Source organism: Podarcis liolepis (assembly GCF_965112155.1).
Source record: "Podarcis liolepis genome assembly, chromosome: 15".
NCBI classification, from domain to species: domain Eukaryota; kingdom Metazoa; phylum Chordata; class Lepidosauria; order Squamata; family Lacertidae; genus Podarcis; species Podarcis liolepis.
The window spans coordinates 13589230-13612935 of record NC_139566.1 but is presented as its reverse complement, the minus strand read 5'-3'; the positions used below and the strand labels follow the sequence as shown (position 1 = coordinate 13612935).

The 23706-nt window shown below is 45.9% G+C and overlaps 2 protein-coding genes across 7 annotated transcripts in view; one reads left to right on the top strand and one right to left on the bottom strand.

Moving 5' to 3' along the window:
- MACROD1 (mono-ADP ribosylhydrolase 1) overlaps positions 1-23706 on the bottom strand; it is a 309233-nt gene that overhangs the window by 200988 nt on the left and 84539 nt on the right. The gene's annotated exons all lie outside the window — the stretch shown is intronic.
- The window catches only part of FLRT1 (fibronectin leucine rich transmembrane protein 1), a 164298-nt gene that overhangs the window by 95320 nt on the left and 45272 nt on the right, over positions 1-23706 (top strand). The window contains exon 2 of one of the 2 annotated variants that reach the window (XM_083477788.1): positions 18961-19791. The exons of the other annotated variant lie outside the window; for it this stretch is intronic. The gene's annotated coding sequence lies outside the window, so the exon portion shown is untranslated. The remainder of the gene's footprint in view (positions 1-18960; positions 19792-23706) is intronic. 2 annotated transcript variants of the gene reach the window in all.

The window sequence follows — 23706 nt, the reverse complement described above, 5'->3', positions numbered from 1 at the left end:
TACAACCGTTTTGGTTTACAACTGGACCTCCAGAACGGATTATGGTTGTAAACCAAGGTACCACTGTACAACATACAAAATAACAGCAACTTTGTTAAGTCGTCAATAAAAGCTTCAGTAAGAGCTGGTTGGGCAAAAAAAAATCTGCATTTCAAAGGCGACACCATTTTCAATAGGTGTCTGAAAGTAGTCAGGGATGATTCCTGCCAAGGGAGTTCCAAAGGACAGGGCCTGCCACGCTGAAAGGATTGGACCCTGCTGAAGGCTAACTAAACCCCAGGGGTGTAGGGAACCACCAGAAATGCCTCATCAGAGGGTCTCAGTGATCAGGTTGACACATAAGGAATAAAGAGGTCTTTAATGTACTTTGGGGCCAAATTGTTTAGGGCTTTGTGGATTAACCCAAGAAACTTGAACCTGGCCTGAGAGCAAATAGGCAACTCTCTTAGCAGAAGGGCAACATATTGCCAGTAACCTGAAGCATTAGCTGCAGCTTCCGAATTGCATACAAGGGCAGTTCCACATAAAGCATGCTACAGTAATCCAGTCCTGAGGTTACCAATACACAGACCACTATTTTGAACATACAGAGTCCCAGGGGTCAGTAAGAGAGCCTTAAAGCATTGCATTTGATCCCTGGGCACCTGTTCAAGCCTAACCTTTTATGCCTGATGTGTCAGCCTTCTACATGAGGAATTTTAAAAAAGCAAACCCCCATCCTCCACCTGCACTACAATGTTGTAGAATCCCTGGTCTCCACATGTTTTGGTTGAAGGCATAGACAGTCACCTGAGCCACAACCCTGGCATTAGGATTGTGGGTCGGTGAATCGAGGGAGCAGGATCACGAGCCGTTCACGCCAGAGACATTTCATGGCCTTTGAAATAAAACAAAGTAGGAGGCATCTGGGGCTTGCCCAGGAGCACGGAGTAACATTCAGAACCAACAGATGGCAAAAGGCAAGGGGGCTAAAAGGGAAAGTGAGAAACAGGGGCGGAGGAAGAAAGATGTGATCTGCTCTACGAAAATGTTTACAGTGGTTCCCAGGCAGCACATGAAAGGGTGTGGAGACAGAGGCCCTGTGGAGGTCGCCAAGGTTGTGACCAGGCCGACAGCTTAGAACCAGATCAGGAGGAAAGGACCCAGAGGGCTCCAGCTGTGACTCTGTCTGTTCCAATTGTGTCTCCTTCTTGCTGTAATATGTAGCCTAAAAGCAGAGGAAGGGAAGGGAGGAGGAGGAGTGGCTTCTGCTGCCTCTGTAATACACATTTTTCAAGATATTTGACAACCTAGGTTGTGGGTAGAGATGTTCAGGCCCTGCAGATGTTGCTGAACACCTATCATCCCTGACTATTGGCCACGCTGGGCGCTTCTGATAGGAGTTGGAGTACCAACAACTGGAAGGCAACAACACCCCAAACAAAAAAATCATAAGATCAAGACTATGAACTAGGGAGTTCTTTCTCTCCTCCCTTACTTCTCCGGTTGAATATATACAAGCAACAGAACTAAGGTCCTGACGTGGCAAAGTGGACTTTAAGAACACCAATCAAAGCACGCATCAAACCGTTATCATTTTATAACAAAGTATTTTATACGTATGCATTTTGGATAACATCCTCCTGAAAATATGTCAGCATTTTGTGCCAATTTCTCCTAAAATACACATTTTGTGTATGCTGATTGACTAGTAATTTCCTTTAACATTATGCATTTTTCTATGTCATCTTCACGAATGTATGCATTTTTACACACACTTTCCCCTATTTGTGTGCACTAGTTGGAGAGCTGCATTGCACTATTCAGTAAAGTGTGAATTTTGAAAGATACTTGTGTTCTGGTTCATGTATTGCTTCAAGAAGTGTGAATTAGGTCATTTCCCCCCTTAAAATGCAAACAAAATCAAATTCTTCCCCCGCTCCAGGGAGATAACTTTTTTGACTGCTCCCCCACAATTAAAAGAAAAACATTTCCTGCGAAGAAGAAAAAGGACTTTAAGGGAAATAGCCTAGCACTCTCCCATTATGGAACTTTCCTGTCTGTGAAAAGCTCCCCCCCCCCCAGTAAAAAATGTAAAAACCCTGCACCTGAATTCTGTATTGGTACCATCCATTTGTCCAGCTCAGAATTCTATATTTTCCTCCAGCTGCACACATTAAGCCCAGCCTTTAGTTTTTGTTAGTTATTTAACAGTGATCGGTAGCCGTGAACAGAGAATTACTTGCAACCTTTCAGACCTGGGACCTTGGTTGGTGGATGCAGTGCTGGGGTTTATAGGGGGTGGGATCCTCCTCCTGTTCAAACATATTTTCAAGCTCTGGTAGAGGCATGGTAGTAGCAACATTTAGTTTTTTAATGGGTTTTTAAAAAACCGATACTTGTATTTTAAATTACTATTACCTGCTTTGATCCTAAAGTGGTAGGGGAGGTTATAAATGAAATCAGCTGGTCAATAAAAATATGGACAACAGCATCCAGAAATTATAGTGTAAGGCCAACAACAGCTGCTCCCTGAATCTCAAGGGACAGAGCTTTGCATCATCCAATCCACTTCATTAGAAAGAAAAAAGAGAGAAATAATTTTAAATGAATATGCATACTTAATTAAGTGCTCTCTCCCTCTTTTTTGTTAAATGAAAGGGGCACAATCTAGTTCAGTAGTACAAACTCCACTGAAATGAATGCACGTGCACCTGCATAACTCCCATTCATTTCAATGGGGCTCAGGAAGAAGTCTCTTAAGTTAGGGGAAAGGGAGATTTAAAGCTTGGTTCGGCTCCAGAGTTAAACCTGAAAACTTGTACTGCAAGACCTCGCTTAGGCTGGCTTTTAAACACAGAAAGCAAATGAAAAGAGGTTCAATCCAGTCTTCTTGCATTTTAGTAATCTGAAAAACACTTTCCAACTGGTTCTCAGACCTTCCCCATACTGCACTTCTCTCTTAGGCCACACGCCTCACTGGCCCTGCTCCGCACCTCAAGTATTTTTGCCTGGCTGGAATGTGTCCTTGAACTCTGACCGTGCCTTTTTGCTTGCCTGGATGGAGGACGGGGGGGGGGGGCAGACATGTAAGTGTGTGTAGAAACTAGCCTATCAAACAAAGGCAAACTTTACACTTATTCCTTTCTGTCCACCACTACTCAGAAAGGGATGCAACTCTTGGGCTGGAAAAGCTTACTTGCCTTTGTTCCAAGTGGATTCCCCTGACTGTGTAACAAATAATTAAGAACTCACAACTAAAGGCAGGTGCGTCCTCCAACCCAAAGTTGTGGTAGAATGTGTGGATGTTGGGGAAGAAGCACATGGGTTGGCATGACCTTCGAAAAAGACAGCCCAATAGAGCTCTCATGAGGGTAAGAACTGGTCTCGGCCACATCTGGCCCTCCCGCTATCATGGAGAGGATACAGTACTTATGGACCCCTGTGTGGATCCAGAATGGCAGTTTCCAGCACTCCACAGGTCTGTTCCTCCTCCCACCGAGGTCTCCCCATTGCCTACTGTCCCATTAATATTCCTTTATGAGGATCTCTTCCCCTCCCCGTCGGCCTCTGAAGACACATCATCGGCCACCAAAGGCGCCAACATTACCATGTGCCAACCATCCAACGCTGGCCTGCTCCCTCATCTGGCGGTGTGTGATTAGGACATGACAGCAATGCCCTGCCTATGTCGGGTTTAATGGGGGAAGGGGAGAAGAGTAGCTGAAACAATGCCCAAGGAGGCACTTAAAATAAATTATCCCAGATGTTAAGATTTGCCATGTCATTTGCATTTTGAAAGTGATGCCCTCCCTCCCTCCCTCCCACACCACACTTCTCCACCTCTCTCCATACCAACCAGAGCGGCTGGAAACTCGCCCAGCAGCACACAAGGTGATAAAAACCCTGTTTTATTTTACTCCTTTAAGTATCTCATTTTACACACAGACATATATAGATATAGATATAATTTCTGTCCCGAACTGCAAAAAGGATTCAAGATGTAAGTGTGCGCTTGTGTCTGTCTATGTGTAAGTGAGCTAAGGGGATCAACTTCCCTGCCCCTCACATGCCCCGGAGTGGGGAGACGCCTATAATTTTTCACTGAACAAATGTCAACTCCACCTGAATCCGACCCCAAACTATCAATTACACCTCAGTCAGACAGTGCAATTTGGACAAAGAGAAATGGTGGCGGGAGCATTGGCGCATCACTTGCTTTCAAACATTTATAGCAGGAAAACGATAGCAAAAAGGTATAAGGCATATACAGAATATATATTGTTTTGCTGCGGGAGGCAAGGACAGTCCAAAGAGAGAAAGGAGAGAAAGAGAGAGAGAGCACTTCTTATGGTTGAAAGCACCCTGCTTGCTAGTTCTGAAAATGGTTCTATCATTTCTTTGGAGTGGGGGAAGGTGCTACAGGCCCCTTATATGACACCCCTGATCAAAACTGGTGGGACAAAAGCAAGTTGTCAAAAAACCATTTGGTGTTTTGAAAGCTGCTTTCCAGTACACACCCCTGTGCATCACAACATACACAAAGTGCAAGTACTACAGACCCCACTCCATTCAGCTTCAGCGGCACAACCACTGACGACCCTGCTACAGCCAGACCCCACATATCCTTACTGGGAGGGCTTTGAATCCCTTTACAGCAGTCACTAGTTCAACAGACATAGAGGGTGTGTGTAGGGTTTTATGCCGGAGAGACAAAGCCCCATACCCTATCATCTGCAAGTGGGGTTTGTACCTGTGAGGGGTTTTGCGTGCTGCTGCTGTGCTGTAATTGGACGCTGTTATATAAAACCTTATGCTCTGGTGGAAACGAAGGCAGGACAGTCAACAACCTGGGGCGGGGACTGTCCCCCCCTTACCAAATTTCCTGTGCCATGTCCGGGACTGGTGCAAAGTTGCACTGCTGGGCACTTCCAGACTGTTGCTATTGGGAGAGGAGAGACTGCAGCTCTTGTGTGAGAAACACATTCCCTCCCTCCCACTAAAATAAAAATTAAAAATGTGGCACGTTTTGCAATCAGGAAAATGATGGGGGAACACACTTGGAAGTGTGGGATAACACTTGCTTTCTCCCAGTGTCATTTAACCTTCCCACAAACAAACCAGAAGGAATGCTCGACATAGAGCTTATGTTGCCTAATTTCCCTACAAATCTGTGCAATAAATCAGGATGGATGCTCAGTAAACAGGTTGTCTGGAACTGCCCATTAAACAGCTGCGGCCATGGATGAAAAGCTCCTCCCCTGTGTCACTCATGTCCGTCCCCCGCCCATCTCCACCCCATTCCAGCCATTCCTTCAGCATGTCTGGGGTGAGATATTTGGGGCATTCCACCAGAGTCCTGTGGCTTCCACCAGATCCTGTATAACCCCTCTGCCAGTGGATCTTCAGTAAAGGATTGCATCCTAAAAGGCATGAAAGTGAAGCGGTGTTAGGGATACCTGGGGACATGGCGTTTCTTTTCTTTTTGTAAATTTATAACTGGGTTGGCAGGCACAGCATTCTCAATGAAGTTGTGCAGGATTTCATTTGTCTTATACACTCATCATGACCAGTGTTCATAATGGTATCAGGACAATTATATGCAATCCTGCTTTAAATACTTCAAAAAGTTTCCGAGTGGGCATAATGCTTTGTTTCCAATCAGCACATGCCCTGTAACTTCCTGCTAAAATCCTGCGACTTTTTACAATGCAAACGTTCCAGGTTTAGGAGTTTGTTTGTTTTTGCCCCACTTTTGTTGCACTATAAAGCAAAAGCGCCCTTCCAGACAACAATAACGGGAAAACTTGGGGGGAAGCACTGCAGAACAACTGGTAATGCGGAATGGTGTGTGGATAGTCCAGTATGAATCCACCACTTTTGCACCATCATTGACATGGTGCAGGATACCTGCAAAAACAGAGCTGTCTGGAGGAGCCCTAGGAGGCAAAGGCAATAAAGGCAGGAAGGAAAAGCACAATGGGAAGGCAGAGTATTTAAAACCCATCAGCCTCAGCTCTAGGCTAGAGGGACACAACAGACAAGAAGGACAACCTGATTTGGGGTGGGGGGAGTGCTATTTTAATATATAACTCCCAGAGTCAAAAAATTCTTAATGCTCAGCCTCTGGTTGGCCCTTGATTAGATGATTTTCCACATCCTTTCTAGAAATGCAGACAAATTATTCTGAATGCCAATGACTGAGAATGGCCGGCGGGATACACACACGCAATCCCAACCCTCTCCCTGTATAGGTGTAAGAAAAGCAGAAAGAAATTCTCAATGAGGTTCTTGTTTGTCTGGAAGCAACAATATGGAGTTCCAAGTCCCGGAGGGTATATCAGGAGGTGGTGGTGGTGGGGAGAGGAGTTAGGACATCCAAATATGCAACGCCTCGCTTTATTTCACCAATGCAATTATCCCAAGCTGTTCGCTGCAATGGCACAATGTGGATTTATTACCTTCCTCACTCTCCGGGGGAGTGAGAGAGAGAGTTTAATCACCAGGCTGAAAATCCTGGCAGCTTTCAGATTTCAAAACACAAGTCGGGCTGACTCTTTGTGGCCTGGTACCTTGTCCATGAAGCTATGGCCAATGTGGTGGGGAGGGGGAATCATGTGCTTAAAAATTAATGCATGTCATTGATGTGCTCCATTCTAGTTCCAAAATTTGCTACCTTCCCCCCAAAATAAATAAACAAAAACCCTATGCTGGAATACTTTTGTAAAGATGACAGAGCTAAAAGGGCATGGAATGAGGAGAGAGAGGAAAAATGGCCTAGGGCGGCTGGACTCTTATTAATCTGCCCCAGGAGTGGTTTAAGAGTCAATCCCTCTATTCAGGGGACTCTGGGAATTGTAGCTCTGTGAAGGAGATGGGGGTCTCTTAAGAAATCTCAGTACCCTTAACAAACTACAGTTTCCATTATTCTTTGGGGGAAACCTTGACTATTTAAAATGGTGTGACACTGCTGATGGAGGCCTCTATTTCTGGATCGATATATTTTGGGGCCCATGCCAATTTCACACATGTTCCTTCATAAGTCCCTTCCAACCTGTTTCTACAGTAATCTGTCCAAAAACCCCCCACCAAACTACATGAAAAATTGTATTTAAATAGCAATTTGTATTTAAATAGCATTTTATTATTTATTTAAGAACATACTTTATCTCAATATAAACATATTTCAGTGCATTTTATCATACTTAAGTTGTGTCTTCCTTTAAGTTCCACTGTACCTAACAGAACTTGCACTCCATTCTCTTGAAACTGAAGTACCTTGTGTTTTCAGTGTTCCTAAATTCTTAGCTTTGGAGGGCATGGAACAACACCTTTTTGGTGTTTTTCTCTGCATGCTTTATCCAAAGTGACCCTAGGAGCCAATCCTCAGCGGCTACAATCATCACAAAGAGTGAGAAGACTTATGTGGCTTTTTTTTTTTAAAAAAGAAGCCCTTTCATATTGGACGGCGCTAGGACTCTTGGGAACAGGAACCCTGCTGGGATCCTATTGCAGAAATAGTCATGGATTTTTGACACCCCGCCCCATAACCCCAGCACAATTCACCTCTGAGCTGGAGAGAATAGATACTTTTTTAATGTAAACCTACCAACTCCCCTTTGACAGTTCATCCATCTGATGAAACAGTGTCTAAGCTACCAAAGCTCAATGCCACAATCAATGTGTTAGTCTTTAAGGTGCCACAGGACTTTGCTGTTTATGCTCCCTTCTGCTTCGCTTCCGGCCACTGTATATCAGTTTCGCAGGATGACCTCAGATCTAGAAAGTGAATTATTCCACCACCAGCACCACTGGCACCAGCAGCAGTCCTCCCTTCTCCCATGTACTCTCTCCAGTGCCACTCGCAGAGGCCTGGAATGACTCCCATTATTTTTAACGGCTTTCTTCTCCCATTAAGAAGGGCTTGAAAAACAACCACTTCGAGCAGCCAGGGATTCAAATTAGCACATCCCCACTTAAACAACCTCAATATGTTTTGCTTAAAGGAGGAGAACTGATGGCGGTGCTTAAAGCAAATTTGTGGACAGTCAGGAACAAAAAGTGCCAGACTGGGCAGAGGCAGACATGAGGACATTCTCACTGGATGAGACCAGGGACTTGCCTTGTACTGTACCTAGTTCCCAGTGGTGGCCAGTCAGATGTTTCTCAGAAGCAAAACCTTTTCCCAAGGTGACACAATGCAAACTGTGATGTTTCTCGTAATGTATACAGACGGGCCTTAATAGAGCTTTGCAGAAGGTCCCAGGTTCAGTTCCCAGTCGCATCTCCAGGTAGGGGTGGGAAAAGATTCCTGCCCAAAATCCTGGAGAACCACAGCCAGTCAGCTAGATGGGCCAATGGTCTTTAACTTATTAGTCAGCTATCTTGGTGGTAGAGCAACTGCTCTGCATTCAGAAAATCACAGGTTCAATCCCAGACATCTCCAAGAAGGCTGGGAAAGAACTTGTCGGAAAACCCTGGAGAGCTACAGCCAGTCAGTGTAGACAATATTAGACAAACTACGTAATCATCTGATGCTCAAGCAGTGCCTTCCAATAGAGATATATCCAATGTTAGTCCTACTCAGAACAGCCCCCTTGAAATGAATAATGAATGCCAATGGGTCTGCTCTGAGTGTCGGATACAACCCTAGTTTTCCATAGACAAGGAGATTCTGGCCGGGGGAGGGAAAGAGGGAGCAGTCAAACCTCCATTCCCCTTACATGCATCCTAAAGTTACGGTACCATGTTCTTAAAAAATAAAAGAAAAAAAACTCTCAATTGGTCCTGACGGGTATTCCAGTCAGCTCTGCATTTTCAGCAGGCAACTTCCTCCATTCCTACGCTCCCCACCCTCTGAGCAAACTCATTTCTAAGAAACATAAATTTAGAAAAAGGAAGAAAGGAGGGGGAGAAGGAAAGCAGCAGCTAATTTACAAACAACAGGGAATCTCTTGTTGCCCATTCATAATTAATGGAACTCCTGCTTACAACTATTCTTGTGGCAGACACACACACACACTGTCCAATTTGTGCACAAGGCTGGAAAAAGAGGCAGGTTTGGCTGTGGACAATGTCTTTCTCTCTGTGTGTCTCTTTTTCACATGACAGCAGGTTGAGAGGCGGGACAGGAGCCTGAAAGGGAATTCTTCGTCAGCTCAGGGTGGATTCCCAGATCCCAGCAGTGGCAGGGGACTACAGCAGCTTTCGCCAACGTGGTGCCCTTCAGATGTTTTGGACTAAGACTCCTATCAACCCCAGATAGTGCTGACTGGAGTTTATGGGAGTTCTAGTCCAAAACATCTGAAGGGCACTGCATTGAGAAAAGATGTGCTTCCCAAAAGAACAGAGGGAGCTGCCTCGTTCCCCCCCTGAAGCACTTTTTCCTTTCGCCAAAATATGAAAGGTTTCAAAGCACCCCCAGAAGGAAAAACTGTGAGCATCCAGAGCAAGGTGGAGGTTAACAAAACCAGACCGGATACATGTGCCCAACAGTAAGGCACCACAATGGCCTTGCCTAGGATTCCTGGTTGCACACAGCAGCAGGAAAACTAGATGAGAGCTCGTACCTGTGCAAACACAGTCAAGGCCCATGACCTTCACTTTTCCGACTCAAACTCCACCTCCTCAACCATCAAAATGTCTTCTGCTCTTCCATTCTTCCTCCCTTCCTGGACCTCATGCCCAGAACGCATTCCCATAATGTCCTCTTAGAATTCCCAGGAGGCCCTCTTAGCCTTTTCAAATCCCTCCTTGAAGCCCAGCTGTTCAGGGAGGTCTTGCCCCCCCTCCCAATAGGGGGACACATCTAGTTCAGCATCCTGTTCTCACAGCGGCCCAGCAGATGTGCATGGGATGCCTACAAGCAAGACCTGAGCATAACAGCACACACACACCCCACAGTTTCCAGCAACCGGCATTCAGAAGCATACTGCATCCAACTGTGTAGGCAGAACATAGCCATCAGGGTTGGTAGCCTTATCGTCCATGAATCTGCCTACTCTTTTAGAGTCGTCCAAGTTGGTGGTCATCACTGCCTCTTTTGGGAGCAAATCCTACAGTTTAACCATGCGCTGTTTGTAAAGTCCTTATTTTTGTCTGCCCTGAATCTTTCGGTTGTGTTGGGTGTTTCCTGAGTTCCATTGTTACGAGAGAGGCAGAAAAGAACTGCTCTCTGTTCACTTTATCGACATCATGCACATCCTAGCATAGCCTTCCCCAACCTGGTGCCCTCCAGATGTTGTTGGACTATAAGTCCCATCATCCACTGGCCATACTGGCTAGGGCTGATGGAAACTGCAGTCCAACATCCTGAGGCTGGGGGAGGCTGCCCTTCTGCAACTAAGCCAAAATGCATGTAATGGCAATAATTGCAGGTTCTTCCCCTGTTTACCTCTGTCTCTACTTCCTCCTCCTTCCTCTGTGGTCTCCCCTGTGCCTGTTGCCAAGATGGTGAGCCCCTTGGGGCAGGGATCTGCCCTTGTATTCTTTGTACAGCACCACATATATGGGTGGTGCATAATAATAATAATAATAATACCAAGATTTCGCCTGCCTTTAGCATGATGACATTTCATCCACAGGTTGGCATCACCTTCCAGTCTCCAGACACATCAAAGAATAACTCTGAGGCAAAGCTGGATTCTGCAGCTGTGGTTCTGCAAGCATCTGCCATCAGGGATGCCATAGACTGGGGATCAGGGAGTGGGTTGGGGAGAAATGTGATTCAGTTCACATTCAAAGGAGAACCTCCCTAATTCATACTGTCAGAAACAATACAATAACCCAAACAGCCATCCCTCAAAATTCCCAATTGTCCAAATTTTGCAATGCTGTTCTCCAACCAAGTATTGTGTAAAGAAATATATGTCTAAAAATGCATGTATCAGTTAAAATAACATACCAAAATATTTGTCGTGCAAAGAAGTGTATATCAGGCAAAACTGTATACAAAAATATGTGCGTTAGGAGAAATTCATACTAGAATGCTTCTGAATTTCCATGAAGATTAAAAAATAAATAAATCACAGTTGTGGAAATGTATAGCACAAAACTTAAGAGTAGAAAAATGAGAAATGGAGAGAAACTGAAATGGCCAGATTTGCCATTCTCTACCACAGCCCCCCAAACAGGTCTGAGGTTGAGTCAGAGAGTGTGCACTTATGGAACACCTAGAAGGAAAGGAATCATAGGCCGGTGCTGCTGTATAGGCCTGAGGGTCAGACCCTAAATGAGGATCAAGGTTCCACAGCTCTGCCATTGTAGGTTCACCTGCCCTACTCCCCAGTGAGTTCCTGAAAGAGAACTAATTGTCCAGTCAATGCCAGGCAACACAACTCCCAGCTCTCTGCTCTTTCAAATTGCTACCAGCTCAGCAAAGGCACAGAGGGTTTAGGCCCTCTGTGCCCAGTTTGCTATTTATGCTCAGTGGACCTCAGAGCTGCTGAGCTCATCTACTGCCACCATCATGCCTGCCAATCTGCAATATGTGAATAATACTGGCTCACCTTGCAGGGTTGATGTAAGAAATATTAAAATAATGGGTGTAAAGTGCTTTAGAGAACCCACATGGTGCTCTGGTTAGAGAGGTTGAGCTCGAAGAGGGGTGCTGAGCTCAAATCTCTGCTCAGCCCCAATCTCTGACAATTAGCTATTGTGAAGATAAAGCTGGGACAATGTACACTGCTTTGAGCAATTTGGAAAAAAGAGTGAAATAAAATGCAAGGAAATTTACTATTGTGAGCAAACCACACACACACAAACACAAACACCATGAGAAAGTGATGTCACCTCCCTACTCCAAATCTCTAACCTGCCTGTTCAAAGTGGGAATCAAACTATTCTAGGAGGATGTTCATATCAGAATATCCAAGGCCCAGTGAACATAACAAATGCTGCCATTTCCAGAACACCCGAGCCTCCACCACACTGTTATGTTGAAGCCCACAGAATGCCCCACTATATATATATATATATATATATATATATATATATATATATATATATATATAACGTGCCAGGCCCAAACCTTGCCTCAGAATGGATTAGGAGGGTTTTGCAAGGCTATTTAGCAGCGTGCAAGATTCAAAAGAGTAATCAAAGCACCTCTCCATTTCTTTGCTATTAAATGAGAAGAAAGCTCCAATCAGAACATCAAAGGCGAGGAATTAAACTGTCGCTGAGCTTGGCAGAGGAGGAGCAAAATCACACATAACATATGCATGCACACTTTTATTTTTAAACATATATTTCCATATCTAATCTCACAGGAAGGAAGGAATTATGCTCCCTGTTTGTTCTTTGGGCCCCATGCGATGGCCGCTTCTCTGTTCATTAAGCAGATCGCCTCGCAGCTCCGAAATGAACCATTAGCAGATTAATTAATAAGGAAGCACTTTAAAAGTGCTGCTACTTAGACCTATCAAGGATTGGCACCAGGATTCGGTGGGGGGAGATGGAGAAGAGACCATCAGTATGCCTTCTTAACTAGCAAGCAGGAGCAGGGATCAGCCATGACAAACTGAGGGCACAGCCAGGTGATTTGTATGAATGAGCCAAGCTAGATGCCGTTTTTTAAAAAACAAATGTCACCTCCAGTTTCCTCATCCCTGGATTTAGGGGTTACTAAGCCCTGTAAAAGCAGGCAAGTTCTGGGATCCTGGGGAGAGGTGACTGACAGCCCAAATGGGCCAGAAGCAAGTGCCTAGTCTAAAACATTTAGCAGTCAAGTCCCAAGCAGCAATCAGGAAAGAGCAGCAGGGGCTTGGGTGGTGTCCCCACACCAGAGGAAAGTTGTTCAGACTGAGAAGCAAGCTGCGAGGCTGGAGCTTTATAGGGGATGCTGCTCAAGGATTGGACATTGGAAGTCAGCTGACAGAATGCTCAGGCAGCCTGGTACTGCAGCCCAGATGGCCCCCTGCAAGCACCAAGTCAGTCTGCCAGCCTTGTCATAGAAACAGCATTGGCATTGGCAGGTGGTAACGCTGGTGAGAGCTCTAGTTTGAGATTTGCTCTGCCCGCTATGAGACATACTGGCTTAAAAAAAGCAGACCCAAGGCCCCAGCATCCACCCTCCTTGCCACCTGCCAGAGCCAGCCTTGGGGTGCCCTGCACTAGCAGGTTTACTGCTGGAGTTCATGCACAGCTGACCAATATATATGCACTACTGTGCCAAGCGCCTTGGGCCCCAGCTGCACACTGCAGCAGCAAAACAAGACAGGAGTTCATGGATGTGCCACTGTGGGAGAAAGACTAAGGATGCAGCCTGAGGGTGTTTTCGAGGGATGATGCAAGCAGAGTCTAGTGTTTCCATTATGTGCAACTTCAGAATGATGTCACAACACGACATCATACTTTCCAGCCCCCATAGTCTCCAGGGTCCTCAGACACAGACTGGGGGGGCAGCCTTTAAACAGTTGTGTTCAAGGCTAGCCTAGTGAGCAAAGAGGGAGATAAGAAAAGAAGACTCCCATTGTTTGGGAGCTTCATCCAGCTTGGCTTTGATCTTCTGCCAGAGCTTTGAAAGGAAAACAATAAAGAGTAGGTTTATAGTGCAATCCTGTGCATGCCAACTCAGAGGTTTCCTTAATTTACTCCCTGGGGAGTGTGCAGAGCAGGGGTGAGGAACCTCAGACCTGGTGGACAAATGTGGCCCTCTAGGCCTTCCTAGCTGGCCCTCCAAAATCTCCCTGGGCCATCCATCTAATGGGAAATTTACCTTTTTCTTCCCTCCAAAGTTCTTATTTCTTACCAGTTCCCCTTATGCTGCTGGAAGGTAATGCAGACTGAGGTCTTTACATAGGAATGTAGAAAGCTGTCATACTAAATCAGATAACTTTAGATGCGGCCACGATGGCCAACTATCGCCCAGTCTCAAATCTTCCATTCTTGGGCAAGGTGATTGAGCGAGCGGTTGCTGAACAACTCTAGGCACGCCTGGAAGAACCAGACCATTTGGATCCCTTCCAGTCGGGATTCAGGCCTCATCATGGGACTGAAACTGCCTTGGTTGCACTGGTTGATGATCTCCGGTGGGCTAGGGACAAAGGTGAGAGCTGTTTCCTAGTTCTGCTGGATCTCTCAGCGGCGTTTGATACCATCGACCATAACATCCTTCTGGACCGTCTTGAGGGGCTGGGAGCTGGGGGCACTGTCATACAGTGGTTCCGCTCCTTCCTCCTGGGCCGTGTTCAGAAAGTGGTGGGGGGGGATGAGTGTTCAGACCCCTGGGCTCTCACTTGTGGGGTGCCTCAGGGTTCTGTCCTCTCCCCCATGCTTTTCAACATTTACATGCAGCCGCTGGGAGAGATCATCAGGAGGTTTGAGCTGGTTGTTCATCAGTATGCGGATGATACCCAGCTCTACCTCTCTTTTAAATCAGAACCAGTGAAGGCGGTGAAGGTCCTGTGTGAGTGTCTGGAGGCGGTTGGAGGATGGATGGCGGCTAACAGATTGAGGTTGAATCCTGACAAGACAGAAGTACTGTTTTTGGGGGACAGGAGGCGGGCAGGTGTGGAGGATTCCCTGGTCCTGAACTGTGCCCCTGAAGGACCAAGTGCGCAGCCTGGGAGTCATTTTGGACTCACAGCTGTCCATGGAGGCACAGGTCAAATCTGTGTCCAGGGCAGCTGTTTACCAGCTCCATCTGGTACGTAGGCTGAGACCCTATCTGCCTGCGGACTGTCTCGCCAGAGTGGTGCATGCTCTGGTTATCTCCCGCTTGGTCTACTGCAGTGCACTCTACGTGGGGCTACCTTTGAAGGTGACTCGGAAACTAAAACTAATCCAGAATGCGGCAGCTAGACTGGTGACTGGGGGCAGCCGCCGAGACCATATAACACCGGTCTTGAAAGACCTACATTGGCTCCCAGTATGTTTCCGAGCACAATTCAAAGTGTTGGTGCTGACCTTTAAAGCCCTAAACGGCCTCGGTTCAGTATACCTGAAGGAGCGTCTCCACCCTCATCATTCTGCCCGGACGCTGAGGTCCAGCGCCGAGGGCCTTCTGGCGGTTCCCTCATTGCGAGAAGCAAAGCTACAGGGAACCAGGCAGAGGGCCTTCTCGGTAGTGGCGCCCGCCCTGTGGAACGCCCTTCCAGCAGATGTCAAAGCGATAAACAACTACCTGACATTCAGAAGACATCTTAAGGCAGCCCTGTTCAGGGAAGTTTTTAACGTGTGATATTTTACTGTATTTTTTGTTTCTATGGAAGCCGCCCAGAGTGGCTGGGGAGGCCCAGCCAGATGGGCGGGGTATAAATAATAAATTATTATTATTATTATTATTATTATTATTATTAGGCCATCAATTGCTCAGTATTATCTGCACGGACTGGCAGCATCTCTCTGGGGTTTCAGACAGCAGGCATTCCCAGCCCTACCAGGAGATGCCGCAGGTTGAACCTGGGACCTTCTACATGCAGAGCAGATGCTCCACCACTGAGCCACAGCTCTTCCCAAAACAAGCTGTGAAATTTCAGACAGCCTGCCATTTAAATTTTATTCTTCTGCTCTCCTTCCAGGCTCCAAGTTCAGTTCTACTTCTCCACCCACCAACCCCACTAGCAAGGGGCCAATATATCTGGAATTTAAAAGGCTGGCAACCCTGCCCCTTCTGTGCTCCTCAGCAGCACCAGCTATGCTGGTCCCAGTCACCCATGTCAGCGCAGGAAGCGGCTTCATACCAAGTCAGACCAAGTCAGGTCCATCTAGCTCAGGGTTCTCTATACTGATTGGCAGCCGTTCTCCAGGGTTTCAGGCAGGGGGCTCTGGAGATGTCAGGGACTGGACCTGGGACCTTCTGTGTGCAAAGCAGATGCTCTGCCACTGAGCTACAACCCTTCCCTCTCCAAAAGGAGACGGGAAGGAAAAGAGGGAAGCAAAAAAAGGAGGGAGGCAGAAAGCAAAAGGGCCTGCAGCTGGGCTAACCAGCTTCCCAATCCTCACAATGAAAGGCAATCTAATGTCTGCAGGGTTTTTAGAAACCGCTTCTCAGTAGCATGGGGTTCTTACAAATTGGCTTGAAGTCTCCCGAGTGCTTGTGCAACGGGAGGTGCAGAGGGCCGGCCTCCCTCGCCCAGCATCTTTGTCCGCAGCAGCAAGGAGCATTTGTGTTATGGAAATGTAAGAGCCGGAAGTCGGGGCTTCCAATTAATTCCCGGAAAAAGAGGGGATTTTTGCAGGCCACCACTGTGCAGTCCTGATCGGAACCCCACCCTCCTTTGTCTTCCAGCCCCACTCTCTCTTTCCTCTCCCCGCCCCTCTCGCAAATTAAACTGAAGGTGGATTTGTGCCATGGCGTGAAAGAAAGGTATCTTGGTGACGGCGTCATCTTAGGCTTACGTGAAGCGCCATCCATCAGAACAGAAATTAAGAGAAATTGTGGGAGCTGAGTTTCTCTCTCTCTCTATTTTGTATGGCAGCTCAAGAAGAAGGGGCAACTACCTGTGATGCAGAGCAACAGGCCGTCACTGTACCTATTTCAGCCCTGTACCCATTTCCCTTGCCCCACTCCATAACATCTCATTTGGCCTAGACCGCCATGTCCTGCTGCTATGTTTTCCCACTTCTGCCAGTGGCAGACAATGGTGTGGAGTGGGAACTCTACACGGAGATGTCATTCTCAGCAGCAGCTCCACCTTCCACATAATGTGTCAAATCACATGCTCCATGTGCACTTTACCTTTAACGCACTATCATACCACTTTAAAATGCCATGGCTTCCCTTGAAGAATATTGGGAACTGCGATTTGATAAGGATGCTACAATTCCCAGTGTTCCCTGGAAAGAGGGATTGATGGTCTGGGAACTGACACTGTCCATTTAATATTGCATCTGAGTATTATATGAGTATATGAAATGTACATTCACATAAAGGACATTCTAGTCAGTGTTGTGCTTGCATTCCATATCTGGAGAAGTTGCACCCTGCCTTTCCATTAAAACAACATTCAAGGTTTCTTTATATTCATTTAATTGCAGAAACCAATTTAGGCTTCACATGTGAAAATGCCCTATAGGGGGAATATGTACTCTGGAATCTAAATAGCACCAACAACCACGTGAAAGAAAGGCATGGGGCCTCAAATCCTCTACAGCAGCTGTTTTCAAATTTGGCTTTAGTGTTCCTCAGAACAGTGGCGGACTTTGGGCTCTTAGATTTCAGCAGCACCCTGCGCAATGCTAAAATTTGCTGTCCCCCACCACCACCTCTTGCAAGGATTCCACATCATACCTGCAGTGCCTCCTGCAGTGCTGGCACCCAGTGCAGCTGACCCAGCCGTGCTAACCTAAAATCACCTCTGCTCAGGTTTATCAGGTTGCCTTCAGATTCAGGTGCATACAAAAAAAATTAGGCTTGTGCAATTTAAAGTGGATTAAAGCACTCTGGAGCCACAAATCCACCTAAAAACAACATGACTTTGCATTTTGGAAAGTGATTGGGAAATGCATTAAAACGTGTGGGATGAACAACCGATAAAATATCATGCAAGCAACTCAAGATTAATGTTCCCTGTTGTGTAACCTACCCACAAACAAATCAGAACGACTACTCAATAAACACCAGACATGGTCTAACCTCCATGTAAGCTTCATGCAAGAAAATCAGGATGCATTCTCAGGAAACAGGTTGTCTTGGGGATTCATCACTGAGAAGTAAGGGAAGTGAGAAACATAAAGGCACCAAGATTCCCTGGCAGACGGTTTGCTTGCACTTCCCAGTTTTCCCTTGGAGTGCACAGGTGAAAAGAGGCATTGGTGGAATTCTGCCGCATTCAGTTCACACAAGGCAATGAGTGATGCCAACAGGCCTGGCTGGTGCCTGATGTGATCTCTGTGCCCTAGAACAGATCCCAGAATACTTCGCACAGTGCAGAGGTTCTGTGGCAAACAAAGGTCAGGTCTATCCTACTCACTTCTATGCTCTGGGCATGAGCACCACTGATCACTGATATGAATTCTTGGGACCAGCTACTATATATTCAAGAAAGTTGTTTCTTTGCTATGTATTTGGACACCTCTTAAGATATTGTAACCAAATTTTGCAGAATAGTTCCTGAGATCAAATGAAAGGTTTCCATCTATGTATATAAAATTATAATTATTTTAAGTATTGTGCTATTTTAGATTTTATGTACATTTCTGTTTTATGGTTTTTGCCTTTAGAATAAAGGCAAACGATCCACTCAGGTTGTTGGGTGGTATAGAACCATTTTTTTATTTATATTTTTAAAATCTATATAAAGTAAGAGTTTGGGGGAGGGAAGGAAAAATTAAAATGGTGATTGTTGGTATATGCCCAACAATTTTACAACCTTTTTTTAAAAAAACAGTTAGTTAAAACAAAGGGTGGAACCACACATTTAGCAGAAGGAGATGGGTTGATACTTTACCACCTCTAGACATATCACTTTTGAATGCTCTACTGTGTTGAGACACACACAACTCTCTGTAAAGAAAAAATGAGCACATCGCATGGAAAGGCTCTTGCCCAGAACTTCTGCCTGCTGTGTTGCCTTTCTGCTTACAGAGTTTTTAAACACAGAGAACTATTCAATACTGTGACACTCCCCAACTCCCTGCTATCCAAAGTGGTTCAGCCAGTGCTACCCGAACTCAGCAGGCTACCACCTCCTCATTCTGCCGCATGGGTAACCTGGACCTAAAAATAATATTAAAAATAAGAATGATGTGGACCCTGGACCCTAAAGGCAGAATGTTGAAAAACAACTGCCCAGCTAAAGCCTAGAGTTGGTGTATGTGCGTGTGGAGTAAAGCAGCCTTTGCTGTGCCCTTTGCAGCTCAGCGGTCTGTGCATTTGCCAGTCAGTGCCTGCCTTTGATCCGCCAGGCTCGGCAGGGCTGCATGCAGGCACCGCAGCATGCAAGGTTCTGTTGGGCAGTGGGAAGCAGCTCCCCTGCTTTTGCAGACTTCTCCTGCTTTTGCAGACTTTAACGGCCTTCTCAAATGACTTTTTTGCAGGTTTTAGAAGCTGCTGTCTGGTCCTGCGGCCTCTGCCTTGCCAACCTGATTCCATCCGCATTTTGCCATCGCTGGGAGGATACACTCCACTGCCAGATCATAGAAGGAATACTGTGATGATTTGGAGTCCCACCTGTACTTTTTTGTGGGGGTGAAAATAACCTTTATTCTCAGCATAACAAATCAGCCCCCTCCACCTGCCTGTGACAAGTCAGCTCTGCGGGTCAACCAGGCTGGTGGCCACTGCTTGCTCCCCTGTCTTAGCCCAGCTCTGAAGAAGCATCCCTCTGAGATCTGCTTGAGAATTGCTGGATGTAAGTTTTGGAGAAAGCAGGGAAAAGGAGGGAGGAAAGCTTAAGCGGTGGGTCTAGGAAAGGCTAAACCAGAACTCTTTTTCGAACCACGCTGTCCCAAATGTTCAAATTCAAGGGAAGACACCGATTCACCATTATGATGGGATCTCAAATTGGCACCAGCTCAGACCACCGGATCTGAAGGCGAGTAAGCAAAGGAAGAGAAAAGCAGGTGGAAGAACTGCTGGGGAGGAGGAAAGTGTTCCCTTTCCCGCAAAGGGTATTTTCCCGAGCCACTTTGGCGTGGCCTATGGTGGGCCAGAAGGTGTCCTTGGAATTTATCTGTACACTGAGAGGAGCAAAGGAGAGGCGACTGGCAGGCAACCCACAGCATGTAAAACAGCTCCTTTCAACTAGCAAGTGGTCTTGAAGCCTTCAGGAAGGTCGATGGGAAAAAGAGGAGGAGGAAATCAACGTTAAAAGGCAAGATCCGAGAACCCTAACCTCCGCCGGCCACTTCTCTGAATCTAAGAGACAGGTAAAGATTATTCATTGAAGCACTGAACTCACAGCTGTGCCCTAAACCAGTGTGCTGGTCTTCCATCAGCTGTTGCAAAGCTCTGTGAATCTAATCCATCCTTTAAATAAAGGCAGACAGCACTGAATGGGAAATGGAAGGATAGCCATTCTGGAAAGAGCTGAGAAAAAAAACAAGAGCTAAAGTAGGCTGAATAGGAGGCAAAGGCAGCAGGCGAGAGATCGCTGAGTTCCGATTGCAGCTCTTGGAGAGAAAGAGCAGTTATGGCAGGGATTAGGAGCCTGTGGTCCTCCAGATGTTACTGGACTCCAACTCCCATCAGCCTTAGCCAGCAATCAAGGATGATGGGAACTGTAGTCCACTTACAGCTTCCCCAACCCGTTGTAGGGATGGGAAAGAAATTTGATTTTGTTAGCGTTTAGAGGCAAATCTATCTAATGTGCACATCCAAGTCAATACACAAATTGAAATGCTGCCATTCTCTGCAATTCGCACTTCGAAATTTGCAATGCAGTTCTCCAGTCAAGGAATGTGTTAAAAATGCACAGACCAGGGTAGAATGTGCATAGTAATGCTTATATTAGTGAAAACACCATATACAAATGCATTCTATTGGGGGGAATTGCTCTGCAAAGATACATGTACATTAGGTAAAACTGCATACATTTTTTTTCAAAGTTATGATACATTTGCAATAAAATGCCAATAAATTATAAAGGACTTTTTTTAAAAAAAATTGCATACTGATGTGGAAAACTGAAGACTGGAAAAATGAGAAATTGAGAAAAACTGAAACTGATAGATTTGCCCGTCTCTATCCCTAAATTACAGCAAATGATAATTAGAGAAGCACTTCTAGGTTCTGTAGCACAGCACCACTGTGTACTACCCATGGACTCCAGAAGGAAGGCTTTTATGGGACTGGCCCATTTCATGCTGCAAGTATACTATGCAGCTGGTTGCAGTTGGGAACTAAGCATATAAAGTAGCTTAGTTAGTAGAGCATGAGACTCTTAATCTCAGGGTCAAGGGTTCAAGCCCCATGTTGGGCAAGAGACTTCTGCATTGCATGGGTTGGACTTGACAACCCTCAAGATCCCTTCCAACTCTACAATTCTGTGATTCTATGATTCCATGAAATAATGTGCCATAGCAAAGTCAAGACATGTAGCCTTGCCACCACGGTTTACTGTGACAGTGGAGATGGCTCACACTTTACTGCTTTCCTCAGAAAAGTTCCAGACCTTGATCCTTGATTTAGTGTTGCATTCTGAACCAGAGGCCATGGTTCAAGAAGCTAAGAACAAACCTTGGCCTTACTTTATGGAGTTTTGGAGCAAAACAAACCACAATCCCTGGTCCAGACATAACACTAAAACAGAGACTGTGGATTCTTGTTGCTTTACACAGTAAGGGGAAAGCAAAGCAGAAGGCCACCTGTGTCTTGACAGTAAACTATGGGTGTACTGTGATGTACAACTGCAGCCACTGTGTGAAAGGCAGCCACCCATCACACTTCCTTGGCTCACCTGCCCATCCCTTAAGAACATAACAATGGAATAAAACTTCTGCTGGATCAGGCCAGTTCAGTATCCTGTTTCTCAGAACAGCCAACTAGATTTATTAATTTCTTTACTTATAGCATTTATGTGGCTTACATTTCTAAGATGGGTCACTCCCTGGCCTCAGGGTCACAATCAAAAAAGACATGACACATGAGGAAAAGGAAATAGGGGAGGGAGAAGGAAAAAGCAAACCCAAGCACAAATTCTTCAAGTTACAATCCCCCTCGCAGACCTAAAATTCCCAGAGTTCCCTGGAAATACAGATTTATTGTAAAACCACTCAGGGTTGCTGGAAATTGTAATTCTCTGAGGTGTAAATGACAATGCCCAGAATGCTCTGTTACCCTAGGGCGACAAATCCACTTTCAAAAACAAATAACTTTTTGCAGAAATGGCATTGCAAAGTGTGGGGTGAACAAATAACTAACAGGAACACTCCACAAACAGATCAGAATGAATGTTCCTTGTCACATAACCACCCTGCAAACAAAGCAAAAGGAATGTTCGGTAAAGACCAGACATAAGCTAACCTCTGCAAAAAAACTTTCTGCAAGCAAATCAAAATGAATGCTCAATAAACAAGTTGGTGGAGCCCCAAGCCACTACCTAATATTACATGAAGCTCTACTCTACTTGCCGTATTAATTTACTCCCAACCCAACACTGATTTTGTACTATCAGGATGTTTGTTCTTTTTTTTAAAAAGATATACTTCTTGGAGAACAAAACTATCCTACAATTTGTTATCAACAGATCAAAACAGACTTCAGAGCAACAGCTTCTCTCTCTCTCTCTCTCTCTCTCTCACACACACACACACACACACAGAGAGAGAGAGAGAGAGAGAGAGAGAGAGAGAGATTGGCAGGCTGTGTACCACATGGTACCTTAGTGATCATGTGTGTGCATTTACATGCATGTGTCTTAGAGACACAAGATACAAGCAACTCCAGAATTGCAGCTGAATCCTGAAAACAACACTTAGCAAATCACTAACAAATTTTCAATAAGGCATCCACTAAAAGAGAAAAATGGGGGCAAAATAAGAACAATTGCATACCTGCTTTGACACACAACCACTCCAAGTCACCTATACGTCAAGTATAGCTGCTTATACTGAGCCAGTCCATTGGCCCATCTAGCTTAGTATTGTCCACACCTACTGGCAGCCGCTCTCCAGAGTATCCAACAAGCAGTCTCTCCCAGCCAGACCTGGAGATGCCAGAGACTGAACCTCAGATCTTCTGCATTCAAAGCAGATGCTCAGAGCTTTAGCCCTTCCCATGGAGCCTACAACCAAGAGACCAGCCAAAGCAGCTCTTTGCAACCTCATCGGCGGATTTTCCGCCAGCGACAGGCTCTGCCCTCCTGCTGGATTTATCTGCTTTCATAATCAATAACAATTACCCCATCCAGAGGGAATCTTTCATGGCCGTGGGGCTTACAACAAAGCCATTAATGCCTTGACAAGTCAGGCATTTAGGGCTTCATCCGGATGGGTCCTGGCATCAGCCCCCTCCCACCCCCGCTCTCAGAGGCCACAGTGGGAACAGAGGGCCTGTCAATGCCACACCGTGAGTAATGCTCAAGGGCTCAAAGCACCAATAAATCAAAGGCTTATTAATCTCTCAGCCTCATTTTCGGGCGTTGTAATGAATCGGCTGCTAGTGCGTCTGATCCGCCCCCTGCCCCCTCCCACCATTGATTACCAGTTTATTAACTAACTTCCCTTGTCTTTCTTTCTTGCTTGCTTGCTTGCTTTCTCTCTCTCTCTCTCTCTCTCTCTCTCTCTCTCTCTCTCTCACACACACACACACACATATATACCTGCCAGCAGCAGAAAACCCCAAAAAGGGTCCTGAAGAGAGCTGGCATAGCCCAGAGGCCAAGAATGCGACTGGCATGCCACAAAATGTCCCCAATTCAAGCCTCCCATCAGCTCATGAACTCAAGAGGTGGCAAGCGGCCATTCTCTCAACCCAGCAGTATGAAATGGTGGGTTGGTGGATGCATAACTGAGAGAATCTGCACAAAACAATCTGTACACCCCTAAGTTTACCAGCTGGTTCTGGGCATGTAGTGCAGTTAGGCAATAGACTTTGGACGCTACAGGTCTTACAAGGAAGGGAGACCCTCTACAGATGGCAGTCCAACTGTGGTCAGTTAGCATTGCTGTGTGTGAGGGCCTTACTACTGCTTATAAGGATTATATGGATTCAGGTTGAATCTTGACAAGACAGAAGTACTGTTTTGGAGGGGATGTTAAAATGGACTAGAAAAATTATTTCCACTTTAGCAGCGGTTTCAGTGGAAACCATTTCTCCGTCCCACACTGCTCCTTGAAACTAAA